The following is an 18,820-nucleotide window of genomic DNA, read 5'->3' as shown; positions in this document are numbered from 1 at the left end:
AGTAAGGAGCACCTGTTTTTGCAAAAGAAAATGTTGCTAAGTACAATAATCAATGTGTACAAAACATGAAGTATGAAGGATACTTAATCAGGCACACCTCTTCAAAATACAATAGGGCAGAGATTGGGAAGAGCTGGAAATCTAATAAGGAGCAGTGTGAGATGCAGTGAGGAAGCAGATTTGGGATGCTATGGTGCAAGTATGAGACCTTGAGGTAGATGGAAAGATAACACAGGAACTGCTTTTAAAGGAATGATTCTATTTAAAGGGATTAATGCTGTATTTATCCTCCTCCTCCTCCTCATCAATATACTGCCTTTCTCCCAGAACTGGAATTCAAGGTACCTCACAAAAATTAAAACAAACATATAAAAGCATACTCTCCAACATTTCTCTGATGTAAATAGGGACATCCCATTCCATAATGATAATTTTACTATTTCTGCCCTGCACATCTTACTGGGCTGCCCCAGCCACTCTGGGCAGCTTCCAACATATATAAAAACCTAATAAAATATTAAACGCTAAAAAACCTTCCCTATACAGGATTGCCTTCAGGCGACTTGGGGGTTGGATAACTCCATACCCTCCAACATTTCTCCAATGGAAATAGGGACATCCTAAGGAAAAGGGGGGGGGCATTGTAGAGGTTTGGAGCTTTTAGAGTTAACAAGCTCAACCAGATTGTCCCACCCACAGGAGGAAGAGCGTCACCAGCAACATGGCTTGCGACTCTCCCGGAATGGAGATGTATGCCTTGTAAATAAATGCTTCTAGATTAGAAAGAAGCCGGACTTTGTTTTTCTGTAATTGCTGGCAATGCACACACCCCGCTGCGTGAGAGAAGATAAGAAGATAACTCTGCTGATAGCACAGGTGAAGCAAGCAAGGAGAACGTACAGGAGAGGTACGTGCGCTGAAGGAAGCTTGCTGGACACCATTAATGTGCAGAAGTTGGTTTGAAGCGTTTCCAACAATCAAAAAACACTTCAGGCATTCTGGGATCAAATCAGAAACCGGGATGGCTTCTCTAAATCAGGAATGTCCCTGGAAAATAGGGACACTTGGAGGGTCTGTAAAAGTTTATGGTTACAAAGTAATTGAACTATCTATAGAATTAAAAGAACATAATAACATTTTGAATGGTTTTAAACAATGTATTTGAAATTGTTGTCACTTACCCAGTGGGTGGGTGGTGGCAAATATTATTATTATTATTATTATTATTATTATTATTATTATTATTATTATTATTAAAGTTAGTGATCTTATACAGCATGGGTCGGGGCAGGTTGGCAGCTGGCCCCCTAAATCAGTAAAAGTCAACACAAATCTGAGGTTCTGCCCCCGCCCCACAAATCCTGGCTACACCCATGTTAAACATATTGTGCTAAACAGAAGAGGGTGAACTGTTTCTCCTTCTTGACACTTAAGCCAGATAGAACAGGGAGGTGGAACAAGTCATTGCTGGTATTAATTTGTTATCTTATGGTAACAGCAAAATATGAGCATGATCCTGCGTTTTAGGGCCAAGAGATTTTAACTGGAGACTCAAGCATATGCTGGATATCTTGCATTAAAAATAAGAATAAATTTTACGTTAAAATGAATGGGACATAATATGTATTGCTTTGGTTGCTTGGTGCCTCAGATTGTGTGTGTGGGTTTTTCTTTTTCTTTTTTAAATAAACCCTCTTTCAACAACAACAGAAAACCTCATGGAGAGCTTTTCAGAAATCCAGTCACAACAACATGCCACCTTTGCAGTCACCACTTATATAATCAGTCCAGACACAAAACTTCACTGGTCTTTTGATGCCATTATTCTCTAGTGCTTTTGTTTGTTTTTGCCAAGGTTGCCACCATTTGAATTGTTTCAGCATTTTCATCACCAGCCTGTGAATATACATCTTTAAGTGATAAATTCACAAGAACACTTTAAATAGAGCAGGTCTGTCCAGCTGTTTGCCCAAGGACATTCTAATCTGCTGGGCCTACCAAATTTGAGACAATGTACGTAAAAAGAAAATTCCCACGGTTGTAACTCATAAGGGAAAAAACACATTTTCAAGTTTTAAGAAATAAATGCTTTGACTTTTCAATTGTGCACATAATATGGATGGTATGATAAAGTGAATGTGGATTTTAAAAATCACTGTATTAGAAGTGCCATATTAAAAATTTGGAATAAATACAAACCCAGGTTGTGGCAAAAGACACCTTTATGAATTCCACCACAAGAAGCTTTTGACAGAAAAGAGATGACAGGCAAAGGGAAATGGGTAACATACCAAGAATTAATAGAACAGAACCACATCAAGGAGATTACAAAATTAAAACAAGGGAGCAACTAATAATGGAAGGTTACAATCTCCATTGGTTCCCTTATATGTAGTTAGTTGAGAGATTGAAACAGGAAATAATTTTGCCATAGAGCAAGACAAGACAGACTTTGAAACTCAACTGTGCACAGATGATAAACATGAATTTTGCTGAAATTTGAAACTGAAGAAGAACAGGTTAAAGAATACATGATTAAATGGGCAAAAAAATTCATTCACATACATACATACATACATACATACGCCACCCAACTGACTGGGTTACCCCAGCCATTTGGGTGACTTCCAATAAATTAAAACACAATATACATATAGAACAGTGGCAACATATGTGGACTAAGGGGTTAAACTTTACATTGTGTTATGATCTTAAAGAGATTTTTTTTAATAAAATGATGTTTTGCTTGTATTTAACTCCTGAGAAACTATTAAGAATGTATAAAGATGTTTCAAATGTTTGCTAGAAATCAGTGGCGGAGGAAGAGTGGTCAGACCTCACCTGGAATACTGTGTCCAGTTCTGGGCACCACAGTTCAAGCAGGATACTGACAAGCTGGAACGTGTCCAGAGGAGGGCAACCAAAATGGTCAAAGGCCTGGAAACGATGCGTTATGAGGAACGGCTTAGGGAGCTGGGTATGTTTAGCCTGGAGAAGAGAAGGTTAAGGGGTGGTAGGATAGCCATGTTCAAATATATAAAAGGATGTCATATAGAGGAGGGAGAAAGGTTGTTTTCTGCTGCTCCTGAGAAGCAGACACGGAGCAATGGATTCAAACTACAAGAAAGAAGATTCCACCTAAACATTAGGAAGAACTTCCTGACAGTGAGAGCTGTTGGACAGTGGAATTTGCACCAAGGAGTGTGGTGGAGTCTCCTTCTTTGGAGGTCTTTAAGCAGAGGCTTGACAGCCATCTGTCAGGAATGCTTTGATGGTGTTTCCTGCTTGGCAGGGGGTTGGACTGGATGGCCCTTGTGGTCTCTTCCAACTCTATGATTCTAAGAGGAGTGCGGGGGGAGCGCACCGCCCCTGGCAGTGCGATCCCGGTGGGGTGCCATTGCGGCTGTCGTGTCCCGTTTCCCCCCGCGCGCTGGGCGCCACACCTCCGCAGGCGGCATGCCACGCCCCCACGATGTGCGCAAGCCCCACCCCCGCCTGCTCTTCGCCACTGCTGGAAATGCCAAGAACATGAAGGGACATTCTATCATGCTTGGTGGACATGTAAAAAGGCTAAAGAATATTGGACAGAAATACATGCGTTAATACAGCAGATTTTAAAGCTTAATATTCAATTGAAGCCAGAACTCTTTATTTTAGGGTTAATGGATATACAACTGGAGAAGGATTGTGGAAGTTTACTCCAAAATGTGATTACAGTGGTGAGATTGCTATATGCACCAAGATCAAAAGATGTAGCCTTACCCACTATAGAAGAATGCTGATAAAACTATTGGACTTGGCTGATATGGCAAAGTTAACGTGCTTAATTAGAGAAAAAACATTACTGACATTGATTAGGGATTGGAAGTTTCTTATGAACTTTTTGCATTAAAGAGCAAATGGACTTGAATAGCTGGATTTTGAAGATTGAAGAAAATACTGATTTATAGAAGATAGAATGTTTGGATCTTATGGAGTGAATACTATATTTAGCTGCAGAACAGAGAGTCAGAAATCCCTTTATTCTTTTTTATCTTTCTGTAATCTTTTCTCTCTCTTTCTCTTTCTTTAGGTTTTCCTTTTTCTTGTCTTCTTTCTGCCTTCATTCTTTTTTAGACTAAGTAGTTGCTTTATATCAGTATATTATAAAAATATACTTTGTAATGGGTATGTATTTTTTGTATATCTCTGAATAAGTATCAATAAATACATTTTTAAAAAATAAATAACCAATTTCTTTGTCTGTGCCTGCTCCATAACTGGGCAGATCTGTGAATCCTGCACCCCCCCCCAAAAAAAGACATTCCCACAGAACCAAAAGGTGGCCAGAAGGCTAGTCAGAGGGATTCAGGATGGCGAAACTCCATGTGGAAAGTCTCCTGTTTACAGAGAAAAGAGCATTGCCTGGAAACTAGGTAGGGTTGCCACCTGTCCTGTATAATACAAGAATCTCCCTTATTTCAGTGTAAAATGTTGTGTCCTGTATTTATTCAATACAGAATGCAGCTTGTCCTGTATTTCGCCTATTTCCGCTCTGCTCCTGTATGCTCTCTCTCCCCCACCTGGAGCCCCTCATCATCCACCAGTCACCTTCATGTGTATCTCCTCATTAATCCAGGATAGAGGACCTAAAAGTTAAAAACAGCTAAGTTAAGGAGGGAACGGAAAATAAAAAAGAGTGTAATTCCAATTCAGTATCTGCCAATTGTATATATAGTGATCATTCAAATTATTCAAAACCTATACTACAGCATAACATCTATCAGGATTCAAAATGACCGTAACGGATTGGAGACTTGGACTGAAACTAACAAAATGAATTTCAACAGGGACAAATGTAAGGCTCTGCACTTAGGCAGAAAGAACTAGATGCACAAATATAAGACGGAGGACACCTGGCTTGCTAGCAGTACATGTGAAAAGGATGATGGGGTCTTAGTGGTCCAGAAGTTTGACCCAAGACAACAGTGTGATGCAGCAGCAAAAAAAGCTAACGCTATTCTAGGCTGCATCAACAGCAGTATAGTGTCCAGATCAAGGGAAGTAATAGTACCCCTCTATTCTGCCTTGGTCAGAACACATCGGGAATACTGTAACCAAATCTGGGCCCCACAGTTTAAGAAGTGTATTGACAAGCTGGAACTTGTGCAGAGGAGGGCAACCAAAATGGTCATGGGGGTGGAAACCAGGAGTTATGGGGAAAGGTTGAAGGAGCTGGGTATGTTTAGCCTGGAAAAAAGGAGACAGAGAAGCTATGATAGCCATCTTCAAATACCTAAAGGGCTGTCACATGGGAGATGAAGAAGCTTGCTTTTTCCTGCCCCAGAGGGCAGGCTTCAAAACAATGGCTTCAAATTAAAAGAAAGGAGATTCTGACTAAACATCAGGAGCTGCTTGACAGTAGAATGGTCTCCCTCGGAAGGTTGAGGACTCTCCTTCCTTCGAGGTTGGGTTGCCGTCTGTCATGGATGCTTTAGCTGAGATTCCTGCATTGCAGGGGTTTGGACTAGATGACCCTCAGGGTCCATTCCAACTACACAATTCTATGATTCTATGATGTAGGTATATCATATTATATAACTGCTTATCATTCTGCCGGGCATAATTTTTCTCAGGCATCGCCTATCTTTTTCCAATCCAGAAATCCAAAAGTGGTTCTTAATTTTTTATGAAGATAATCACATACTCATGAGCTGAAAGTGCTATGTTTAATTCCTAGCTTGTCTGTTTCATATGGTTTCTTTTTTAGTACAGAAACTTCCAAATGAGCTGACACAAGAGAAGGGTGAGTATCCACAAGATACTGTAATCCAGTTCCACTTTGTGGTCTGGAAGTAGTTACCGGTAACTATAAAACATGGAGTGCTAGTATTATCTGAATTGACTCCTAGAGCAAAACAAAAAGTTCTTATGAGAAGTTTCTGTTATTACCAGAGAAGGCCCATTGTAATATCTGCTATATCAGTTCAGATCTCACACAGAACTAGTTACCTACCACTTGTTACATTCAGACAAAGCAACTGAATTAAAACCGTCAGAAGGTGGGTCAAGGCCTTTCCACTCCTTTTTTAATTGCCTGTGTACTGAGGCTTTGGAAAAGGACTTTTGGGAAATGGATCCCACTGCTGGGTCATGCTGGGTCCCATTCTCTATACAATCTGTTGCATCCAGCCCAAATACAGCACTTAAGCTAAAGAGCTCAAATTTTGCTTTCCACAAGAGTTGCATGATGAGAACTTTATTTCCCCTGTGTCTGCAGTGAGAAAATACAAAAGAGATGGAGGACATCATCCTGTATTCAAGTGAACACTCCTGGCAATTTTTTTGTTTTGTGATATTCACCCAGCTCTAATAAGCGATGTTTCTCTCATTCAGCCACATGCCTGGCAGTATGATCTTTTAAAAGAGGTCTGGGAAGTGGATTGTTATTAGGGTCTTGAAGATTGTTTGCCGGTATTTAAGGATCAGCACTGCCATGTTCTCATTAAAGTGCAAGGACATCCAGTGTATTTACTTCTTATTCAGAACTCCTCTGAACTGTTGGGTGTAGTTTTCAATGACTTCAAGTGTCCATCCAGCCAACACTATATTTAAGAGGGAAAGAACATTGTTCTCTTATGTACAGCTGACTCATCTACAGAGTTAAACAAACAAAATATTAAAAAGGCAAACTTAAGTGATGATCTTGCCAAGTTAAACACTTTGAACCTTGTTGTTTTCATGAAAGAGTTAAGCACATGCTTAACTTTCTCTTATTACAATGATAGGGTTTAAAAGTCTTAGCTGAATTGCTCACAATTTACTATGAAAACATACTTCAAAGGATGCCTTTCTTATTTGAGAGGGTAGCAGTATTAGTTTCAACAAAAAAGCAGATAGTTTTGTGACAATCAGATAGTTGCTTTATTGTGGCACAAGTTTTCATGAATTTGAGCCAGATTCCGGACTTCTTGAATGTGTAACTAACTGGGCTCTGGTTCGCAAAAGCTTATGCCAAATAACTCCATCTTTAAAATTGCTGCAAGACTGTGCTGTGCTTACTATGAAAAATAATCTCTGTAGCAATATATTAAGTTTACTATTATAATAGGACCCATTCACACAGGCATGTACATTACTTGATTAATCTGAGAATATTCACATGCATATAGTAATGTGTGAACTAACTCCAATGGAATGCACTGTATCTGAGGTGAACACCTGGTTGTTAGACCTGTGATAACACATTCACACAAACAGATCTTCACCATGATGCTGCAGTCATCAAGCAAGGAGCATGTATGTGTGAAACAGTCATGAGTTCCTCTGCTAAACTTCATTACAGTTTTTGATGAACAAGGCATTGAAGGAAAGTGGAGAAACTGAACTGAGGGCTACTGCTTCCCTGTAGTTATCAACCTTGAAAAACATTAAAGCTCTACATGTGGCAGTTTATTGGGCATAGGGGCTGTTTCATCTAAGTGGGACCAGTTCACACATGAGTTCATTTCTATTCACTTGATTACTCACCTCTTAATGGCTCACAACTGAATGCTAATCCTCTCCTTTTCGATGTCTGGTTTTGGAAGTGATAGCCAAATTCTGCTTGTGGCTCCTCCACACATGCAAATTCCAGAGTAATAGTCATGTTAGCCCTTTGCTTATTTATATTTTTCATAAAATTTATATACTGCTTGATTGTAAAAATATATATATATATCAAAGCTGTAGCAAGAATCGTTGTGGCACCTTAAAAACAAAAGGTGCTGTTGTGGTATAAGATTCTGTAGTACTGAAGTCCACTTTATCAAATGCTTGAACCACTATCCACTGCTGGAAGATAATATATAACATTAGCTGAAATAGATATGGGGTGGTATCCAATGCGCTCCCTCCATTAGCGTAAGGATATCTGCTTGTGCAGTGAAAACCGCCCCTCCTTCCCCTGTGCACACCCCTCACCCTTCCAAAACCTCTGAAGGGTTTAGGGAAACCCCAGAACAGATTTAGGGTGTGGGTTGTATACAGGGAGAGGAAGTCCCAATGGAAGCCCACAGTCCTTGCACTGATGGAACAAATTCATTGAAATAGATACATGGCAACTGAAAGGGGGGGGGAGGCTGTTAAAAAGTGAGTCCAAGAAGTCGGTCCAATAGGCCCCATCGTGCAAAGCATAACAGAATAGACTTGTACTTGCTGATAAAGCCTATTTAACCTATTTCAGGCTAGAGCAGGCATCCCCAACCTGTGGCCCTCCAGATGTTTTGGCCTACAACTCCCATGATCCCTAGCTAACAGGACCAGTGGTCAGGGATGATGGGAATTGTAGTCCAAAAGATCTGGAGGGCCGGAGGTTGGGGGGTGCCTGGGCTAGAGCCTTCCTGCTGTTGTATACCTACAGCAGGACTGGGCAACTTAGAGTCAGCTCATTCTAGTTTTGTCCCCATCCTCCCTGCTGAATTGCACCAGAGGCAACCCTGAGGAGACTGAGGAGACTGATAGGCAGTCCAGGATGCCATGGACTAGATCAGGGATTAGCAACCTAAGGCCCGTGGGCCACAAGCAGCCCACGGGGGTCGTTTAAGCGGCCCACAAGCCACCCCTGAACTGAGCTGCCCATTTGGCGAGTCCCAGTGCACTGTGCTAAACTGGCACAGTGCAGGGACTCACTTCCAGTGTGGTGTAGTGGTTAAGAGCAGTAGACTCGTTATCTGGGGAACCGGGTTCGCGTCTCCACTCCTCCACATGCAGCTGCTGGGTGACCTTGGGCTAGTCACAGTTCTTTGAAGTCTCTCAGCCCCACTCACCTCACAGAGTGTTTGTTGTGGGGGAGGAAGGGAAAGGAGAATGTTAGCCGCTTTGAGACTCCTTCGGGTAGTGAAAAGCAGGATATCTAATCCAAACTCTACTTCTTCTGCAGTGCTGGAAATTGCGTCCGCACATGAACAGATGCCAGAAATTGTGTCTGTTCAGACACAGACACCGGAAATCACAGGCACATGTGCAATCCGGCCTGCGGAGGGATCTCCGCTGGAGTGAACTGGCCCAGGTGAGGTAAACCTTGCCAACGCCTGGACTAGATGTTGGGCTCCAATTCCCATCATCTTTGTCCATGGCTTTTGGGGTTGATAGGACCCAGGCTGCAGGTTCCCTAGTACAATGGCAGCTCTCCATTGCCGTGGACAAGGACAGTGAGTACTTGTGAGGGCCTCTCCTTCACACATTCAAGCCATCACCAGATGTTCAGCAGCTGATGAACCCATGAGCTAGTGCAGGGGTCAGCAACCTTTTTCAGCCATGGGCCGATCCACTGTCGCTCAGACCATGTGGTGGGCCAGACTATATTTTTTTGGGGGGGATGAACGAATTCCTATGCCCCACAAATAACCCAGAGATGCATTTTAAATTAAAGCACACATTCTACTCATGTAAAAACATGCTGATTCCCGGACTGTTCATGGGCCGGATTGAGAAGGTGATTGGCCCACGGGCCTTAGGTTGCCTACCCCTGTGCTGTAAAGACCCTTTCCAGTGACAGGGCCTGCTACAGACCAGTATGTTTACATTCAGTTCAGTGGTGCTTGTGCCCGAAGCTTGTCCAGAGGATGTTTCCTCTACATTGTCTGAGGAGCATTTTAGACCCCCACCTCCTTCTCCTGCCCAGGTTGACCTGCCCACCCCACCCCACCATGGGTGCAGCCAGGATTTATTTTAGAGGGGCAGGCTTTAATTTGGGGTAGCAGAACCAAGTTATCTGCGGCACAATTGGTCAGTTAGTTAACTTAGTTAAGTATTTTTATTTACGTGATTTGGGGGCAGCTGCCCCCCTGCACCCCCTGGCTATGCCCATGCCCATGCACCCCACCTTCTCCACTGTCTGTAAGCATAGGAGCCAACTCCTAGGGGCTGAGGTGCCTTCACCCCCTAAAATATTTGAAGGAGTTAGGCTCCCCAAAGTTGATGGACATTCAAATGTTGTGTGTGCACTGAGTCAGCTATGCCGGGCAGGGCTTACCTGGGCCCCCACAATATTTTTTCAAGTTGGCTGGAAGCATCTTGAATCAGCTCTCCCAAGCAGCCTCACAGCCCAGCCCTTGTTATTAATTGCTGGTCATGTCCACCGATTCTTGCCGCTCCCCCCCCCCCCGCCCCCCAGCGCGGCCATTATTGAAAGGCGCTGGTTCTGAAGATGAGAAGGCCGGCGGGAGCAGGACGCCTGCCCGGGCAACTACATCGCCCCAGGATGGAAGGCTACCCAGCGGCGGCGAGGCGAGCCTTGGCGCGGGAGGCCCTGCCAAACGTTTCAACCCTGAATAGTCCCGGCTTGGCAGATAATTCAGAAACTATTTGTATGAGCTATTTATCAAATTATTAACTGCACAGATGTTGTTTGGCTGAAGAGCAGCTGAACCTTCTCGCTGCCAGCCGCGGAGACAAAGGTCTGGAGGAATAATTGAAGATGTGCATGGAATATTAAATTAATTTACTGCTCTTAATTCTTATGCTAATCCTGACCTCTCCTAGAGCCTATCAATTACCCTACACAGAGGAAGAAGAAAGAAGGGAAAACAGTTTCTTCTCGCGTCGTCTTCTCCTCCCCCCCCCCTTTTAAAGGGAAATATTTGCAATGAAGCCAGAAGCAAAGACTGGGATTGTTTAATTGAAGCGCCGCGTCGCAATTACGTGGTGTGGGAAGCAAGGTTTGCTCAGTAGTCTAAAGGCGGCAGCGGGGATCTGGGAAGAAGGGAGGAGAGCGAAGGCGAGAATCTTCTGAAATAGCTACGCATCTGCGAGGACTATTTTTTAAATAAAGGAGGGGGGCAGTCTTAGTGCTGGGGTAAAGGAAACCGGGCTGGTATCTCCCATCCTTAAACAGAAAATACAAGTTTTTGGGTAACCACCGGGTTTTTTGTGTATGTCTGAATGACCAAGACGCGTGTATTTGCTTTTACTGGAGGGGGAAAACCCCAAACCCCAAAAGAGTTCGTTGTCGGCCTCCTTCTGAAGCCACACAGCTGAGCGAAGGAGGACGCGCTCTTGCACAGCTCCAGCTCCTTGCGGAGGAGAACTTCCTGCTGAAGCAAACCGATTTCTTGCATTCGCGTTGTTAACTAACGACGGCTGCGTATTCCGGGCCTTTGGGCTTCTCTCCGCTTATTCAACAAAGGGCTATGGCAGGAGGCCGGCAATGGTGTGCGCCGGAAAGGTTTCAGTCCCGCCGGCACCCACTGGCCCTTTTTCAAAAGAAGAAAGACAAAGCAGACCTGTTACATGTTGTGATGTCATGACAGCCGCCGGGATTAAATCAAATTGACTTTGGGAAAGGGCTATTTTTCTAATAAGCAAAGGGGGGAGGGGGAGAGAAATAGTGCGAGGAGGGGGTTGCTTTTGGGAAGGGCGCTGCCCCGCCCGGCGCGCTCTGCAGCAGCATTTAGAGGTTGTTCAGCAAAAGGCTCCTGGCTTTCCCCCGCTTTCGTCGCTTTTTCTATTAAGAGGTAAATAAATAGGAGCAAATGAACGCGATCCCTCTCGTCCCTCCTCCCCCTGGGGCGACCTTTGCGGGACCTCGGCGGCGCAAAGGCGGTCTCCGCCGCGCCTTGGCTGGGGCTCCTGCGCTGCGCTGCCTTTTCAGCAACGCGCTCGTCGCCCCCCTCCTCCTCTAGTCCCAGCTCTAGCACAATATCAATTAATCATGCGGCAGGCAAACAAGGAGATTTATTCCACTACAAATAGCCTCAAAGAGAGCTGCTGAATGGAGGTGATTAGCATGAGAAAAGCGGAGCAAAACTCCACAGTTCAACAGCTAAAGAGCAATTTGATGGGGCTGGGATGGGGAAATTACTTGATTAGCGTCTGTTGGAAAAGGATCACGCTGAAAGAGCACCGCAGTCGCGAAGCCGGAGAGGCGCGGATCAAAACGCTGCGGCCGAGGAAACCAAGGCAGCGAGAGCCCAGTATGCTCCTCGGGGCAGGGCTTTCTGTTGTTTGTTTGCTTTTTTGTCCGCACCTTGTACGTCGTGAGCGTTCTAACAACATAAGCGCTGTGGAGTCGAATGGCAAGATCTGTTTTGGGTTTTTTTTATCGCTCCGTCTGAAGGAACCAGAAGTCACACGGAAGAAATGGCACCTTGTTCTGCTGGGAAGCCGGAGCCTGCGCGTCCTAAACGCTGACCTGAATTCTGGGTTTAAATGGGACTTGCTCCCCACATAAGCGAGTGCACGGGAGCAGTTCTAAATATCTGCGCTCATTTAAAATGCAATTACTCCCAAGTAAGCGTATACAGTGGGTCAGAGTGTTGGACACGATCCTGGCAGAGTTAAACATCATTTAATGCACTTCATTTCAACGGAGGAGATTTAAGCACTTGCTTAAATCGCGCGGGTGCAGAAGCCAGCAGCCATAGAAAGGACAACCGTGCTAAGATTTCAGTCCTCTCACCTGGAAGCGGCCCCGTTGGACACGGTGTGATCTCCTAAAGTGCAAATATGCATAAGATTGCGTTGTAAGGCTGCTATATATGTATACTTGAGTAAACATGGACTGGACTGCAGTTTTGGCTTTGGCTTTACCTTTAGCGTAGCCAATGAGGCGATGGCGGCTTAGAATCCACACACTTCAGGTCGATAGGGTGGGATAAAAGGTAATTCGACGTTACCGCCAACCTCTCTCTTTTTATTAGCTGTAAGAATCACACGCCACTTTTCCTGGAATTAGCTGGGGACAGGTCTTCCGATGCCTCCTTCCTAAACCGCTGTATAGTATGTGCCAAGAGCGCGTCAGGTGCTGCAGTCATGCAGTCCTGAGGAAAAAAAGAGCATAACAGTGGAGCTGTGCTATACTGGTTTGGAGGCTTTTCCAGTTAAAACCAAAAGCCCCAACAGGAGCCAAAAGGGAGGCCGAAGTTTCTGTTTCTTTGGAAACAGAAGTGGGTACATGGAGTCCAGAGAGGGAGGGAGAGAGAGAGAGAGAGAGAAACCAAAAGTTTGAGCGATGCAGAAGAGAGCAGTGTTACAGTACTAAATATGCTGGATTTCTCTTATATGCGGAGAACCTCTTTCTCTCTGTGCAGAGAATCACATCATTATAGAAGGGACGTTGGCTCTACACTGGAGATCCCACAAGATCTACAAGGAAGGACGCATGCAGCTACAGCTTCGCTCACAGGTGGCGTTATAGCGTCTGCTTAGAAGTCTCCAGTGCTGGAGAGCCCAACCACCTCCAGAGGCTGTCTGCTCCAATGGCCAGCAGCTATTGCCGTTAGAAGGCTCCTCACTGTGTTTTGGGTGAGCTCTTCTTCCCTGCCGCTTCCATCCATTTCTGGAGCAAACAGGGAACAAGTCTGCTCCTTTTCTGTATTACAACCCTTTATATGAAGATAATTTGATTTACATCGCCCCTCCCATTCGTATATCTTTCTAGGTAACTAATAATAATAATAATAATAATAATAATAATAATAATAATTTATACCCCGCCCATCTGGCTGAAATGTGACTTCTTCTTGGCTGCATCTTATTGTAACCAATGGATTATGGATTATAACGGATGCATTTCACAAGCACCTGTATCCGAAGTCCTGAAGTCCAACCAGATATATAATCTGGGTGAAGAATGTCCGCAACATCTAAGCATATCCTATGGATTTCAGTGCCTGCTCATGCAGGCATGCTTTCGACGAAAAGGGCTGCAGCAGAGCCAAAGATAATGACTATGGATGTGCATTTTAAACTATTGCCTGGCAAAGCCAATGGGAATGGGCAAACCCATCCAAACTTTGGCAATAGCGAGTGTTTCCCAATTCAGCCAGAGCAGCGAGCTGCTTCTGCAGTTTCTCTCATGCTGGGTCCCTCGTGTGTTTTGCTTTTGGAGTTTAGAGACATAGGACCCTATGCAAAGGTGCCCAGTCGAGCTTTCTCCCTGATGTGTTACTTTTCAACATGCGGAGAGGATCCCTTTGGGCGGAGCATTGGGAAAGCTTCAAATATTCCGTTCTCCATTAGAATTCGGAAACGCGACTTTTAAAAACTCCTAGAATAATGGAAGTGCGATCCTACTCAGGCCTTTCCTGAAATATACTCCCACTGAGCACAGTGGGGTATTTCCTGAGAAACACACATAACATCGGACTGCATGGCTGAAATCCAAAATAGGCATAGTTTGAAGTAGACCTATGAAAAGCAACATGGTACCAGATTGCTTCAAAAGCAAGTGACAACTTGCATATGAGAGCCAATGTGGTGTAGTGGTTAAGAGCGGTAGACTCGTAATCTGGTGAACCGGGTTCGCGTCTCCGCTCCTCCACATATAGCTGCTGGGTGACCTTGGGCTAGTCACACTTCTTTGAAGTCTCTCAGCCCCACTCACCTCACAGAGTGTTTGTTGTGGGGGAGGAAGGGAAAGGAGATTGTTAGCTGCTTTGAGACTCCTTCGGGTAGTGATAAAGCGGGATATCAAATCCAAACTCTCTTCTTCTTCTATGTGAATAAGTTATCACAGACCTAATAATACAGCCAGAAAGTGCATAGCACTCCCAGTCAGCTCAAACTCAGTGCTTTTCAACTGGAACCAATTTACATATTCAACTGGAAGTCATCCGGTGTGCAGAGAAGATAATAAGGGCACGTGGGAGCAGGCTCTTTATCCCATGTTAACTGTTATCGGATCGGATCTGTTGATTTCGCTTTCAGGAAGATCGAAGCAAAAAACGTTTCTTTACGTTATAGCTTTGCAGAAGCTTGCTCTGCTTTTCTTAGAGACACAGGTGTAACCTGGTCGTGGGTGGTAGTAAAGAGGCGGTGTCCGGCCTCTGTAAAGACGCCTATTGTTGACATCGCAAAGCCTGAGCACGTTGCAAAGGATCTTAGAGGTCCTTATCCGAGGGAAAGCTGTGAATGGAACAAATGGCTCATCACCTGCCATGAACAGCTATCTCGAAAAACAAAATCAACAATTCAAGTCGTCCACAAACCTCAATGGTAATTCGGTATTTCCTTTTCCTTTAGATATGTGCCTTGTTTCAGTGCTACAAGGATTGCTTTTGTTCTTCCAGGAGGCTTAAAGAAGCGTGGTGTTTGGTCAAAGAACGGAATGATCTCGCGCTTCTGTCTGTGAAGAGTTCTGGCTATCAACCTGGCTTTTCAAATTAAAAGCTAGGAACACGATGCGGCTTGCATAACTGTCTCCAGAGAAATAAGAACTGCCTTTCAGCTGGGGTATCTGCTTACTGCCGACCCAGACCATAAAAAATATGTTTACCCCATCCTAAAGAGAGAAACAAACCTAAGAAGTCCTGAAATCTGCGGTTAGCATCTCCGCTCGTCGATAAACTCACATTCGGAAGGGCCTTCTTCTCCCGGCCTCCGTCCTCCATCTGCAACGTGGAGGGAATAACCCTAACGTGCCTTTGCTACACATGTAGCTAAACATGCACAAGCAGTGCAAAGGGTTCAGCTTGCCTTTGTTCACTTTCCATGTACTAGGGTTTTGTTTTTTAAAATATGTTTTTTTATTTATTTTCAGAAGCGGATCATTCCAACACTAGGTTGCAACCGAGTTCTGATCACACACTTTCCTGATTTGAAACAGATCCATTTGGGAGGAGCTGATGTCCTGGAGCAGGAACATGTTGACGTTACATCCTCACCCCTGCGAGGGTTTCTTTGTCCATTGCAGATAGTGAGCTCGGGTGGGAGAGAGCACCGGCCACTCCTCAGTGGGCTCTGCGCGAAGCCCTGAGAGCCGGTGTGGCGCAGTGCAGAAGGTGTTTCAGTGCCACTGACCCATAGGAGCCAACTCCTAAGGGCCAACAGGGGGCTTCGTGGCCCAAATAAAACATTCTGATGGGCATTGCCATTCAAATGTTGTGCGTGCACCGCGTCATGTGATCGATTCTGTGGGGCGGGGCTTACCTCCCCCCCCCCCAAATATTCTATTCAAGTTGGCACCCCTGCTCTGACCAACTGGTTCCGGCGGTTATTGGTTCTCACTCAGCAAGGCACTTACGTCCTTAAGGCAGAGAGTAACGCTGCGTGCGGGTGCGGACTTAGCTTGGCCCCGAGTCGCCTAGCTTCAAAACCTCGCTTAGCCACGGACTTCCCTGGGGGATCAGTCATTGCCTTGGAGCCTAACCCACCTAAGGGGGTTGTACCTAGGATAAAGAATATATGTTAGTTCCACGTGGTTATTTTGCTGTGCCATTGCATTGTTTTTGTTTCTTTAAATGTAAAATTTATCACACTAGGCCTATGATATTTAATGACAATAATTTATAAGCAATGTAAAATGTAGTCTTCGGTAAATTATTCGAAAACACAAAGCTGATGAAAAATAGTTGCTTCAAGAACTGAGAAACCGGGTTAACTACCCATCCTCGGGATAGAATTTTTAGCGGGCACGATCCTGGCTGAAGTTCTCCTGCGCGCGATCCACTGCAGTGCGTGGGAGCAGGAAATGGCATTTCGTATTGAGCACGAAATATGGGGAATTGTGCGCGACTCTTGTTTTGCTGCGCCTCAAATTAACGCTGAGGCTGCATCCCGAGAATTCAGCGTTGGATCGGGCCCACAGCATTTTCTATGTGTTTCCATATTTGTATTGGAACCCACCGCAAGCGCGCAGGATGAGAGTGGAGACAGACACCCATCTTGTACACAACTCGCTCCCTCAGGCACCTATTGACTCCGGACATTTCTGCAGTTCACCGGGTTCATTATGCGGAAAAGCTTCACGTGCTATTGGGAGACCATGCACTCCAGAGGACCAGCTTCACACCAAAGGTGTAAAACAGAATACCCTAAAATATTTAATTACACGTTTTACTTGTTTTTAACTTTTATTGTAAGCCGCCTTGGGCAGCATATAACTACCATAAATAAAGATAAGTAAATACCGCTGTTCATCAAATCACAGCTGTTTACAAACTAGGGGGAAAGCAAGGCTGTAGTCCTCAACACACTTACTCCACACGTGAATAGGCTCGCACTGCAAATCAGATATCATCATTCATCACAATAGCTATGGGGTTCTCCGGCTTGGGCACTGATGAAGGGAAAATAGGAAGGTCATGTGGTTTTCTGCAAGAGTTTATTATTTTAGTGGTGGTGGGTTGAAGTGCGAGAAGACAGCTAGTCTAGGATGGACCAGAGAGATAGTTCAAAACAAAGGAGAGCGAGAGTTAACAGGTAGGGCTGGTGGTTCCACTTCTTCGTGATTTCTCAAATGCCTCGTCTCCACAGCCGCATCTTGTAAGCCAGAGGTTTTCAACCTTTTTGAGTCCACGGCTCCCTTGACCCAAGTACATTCTTTCTGTAGCTCCCCTGTGGGGCTCACGAGCCCAGTTATATCAGCCCTTGCCTGCAGAGCTTGCAGCCTCTCACCCTTTTTCGAGAGAGGGAAGGAAAGAGGGACAGACAGGCCACTGTTGCCCACGGCACCCCCGACCACCATTCAAGGCACCCCAGGGTGCCACGCACACTGGTTGAAAGCCACTGCTGTAAGCCACCAATCTTCCTTTCTCAGGCTGTCCATTCATCGTACTTTCTTTATGCTTTTGTTGTAGCTGGAAAACTTTTCATTAAAAGCTATGTTTTAGAAATGCACTTCTTTTACTAATGCGACAATTGGGTGATCAAGGGGCGGTTAATTTGTGCTTTGTGAACTCTTCAGCCTTGGTCCTAGCCCGGATATTCTTAACCTCTACCTTTAATAGCTAGTGGTGGCGGTGCTGCTTGGAAGATGCTCGAACTCAAGGTTGAAAGGGAGAAACGTGCTAAGAGGAAGGCATGCTCACCATGATCAACTCGCACCCAGAAACCTATGTCCCCACTGTGGAAGGACGTGTGGATCCAGAACTGGCCTCCACAGTCTCTTACAGACACACTGTTAAGACTGTCTTTGTGGAAGACAATCTTACTCGGCTAGGAGTGATCGCCAAAGAAGAAGAAGCTTGGTAGGAACAGGCCTGCTGCATGTGACGAAGAGAGTTCAAAGGAAGAAAGGGAGGGAGGAAGAGGAAGTCAGTCCAGTTTCTCTCTGGATAGTTGAGATTTATTTCCATCCAAACTGAGCTGCGACTGCTTCCAAACGCGAACTTGTGGAAGACGTAGCAGAAATAAAGTACTTACAGATTTTCGCCTTAGGTTAGACAGTTGTTAATTAATTGGGCGGGGGTTAAACAACTGCGATCCTGAACATAGGTGCAGCACAATCCTATGCATGCTTACACAAAAGCAAATCCTCTTGGACTCAGTTGTATTGAAGTGCGCATGGAATTGTAGTTTTTCTAAGAAATAAGTCTAATTGATTTTAAAATCCTTATTTTTGGCTGGATCCAGCCCAGTGGATGTAAGAAACGTGCGCGATCAAATCTAAGTACTCCGAAGGCTGTAATCTCAAACCTGCCAATTAAGAAATAAATTCTATTCCATGGGTTTTTCTTATGACCATGTTCAGGACAAAAACAGCCAAGGGTCTTGTGGCCCCTGAAAACCTAAGAAAAGCATTTCGGCAGAAGCTTCCGTGGATTATCCCAGGGATCGTCTTCTAGGTGCCACAAGGCTGTTGTTCTGCTACAACAGCGTTGTCCATAGGAGCCAACTCCTAGGGGCCGAGGTCCCTTCGGCCCCCAATAAAATATTTGAGGGGTCCCCCCCAACGTTGATGGGCATAGACATTCAAATGGTGTGGGTGCACCCCGTCATGCGATGGATTAAGCAGGGCGGGGCTTACCTTCCCACCAATATTTCATTCAAGTTGGCATCACTGGCGTTGTCCCTCAGGAATGTGTTTAGGCAGGCCTCCCAACCTTAGGGATGTCCAGGGCAATTGAGCTGACCCCCAAGC

Source organism: Lacerta agilis, chromosome 7 (assembly GCF_009819535.1).
Source record: "Lacerta agilis isolate rLacAgi1 chromosome 7, rLacAgi1.pri, whole genome shotgun sequence".
NCBI lineage: Eukaryota > Metazoa > Chordata > Lepidosauria > Squamata > Lacertidae > Lacerta > Lacerta agilis.
The sequence above is the reverse complement of the archived record's forward strand: the minus strand, read 5'-3'. Positions refer to the sequence as shown.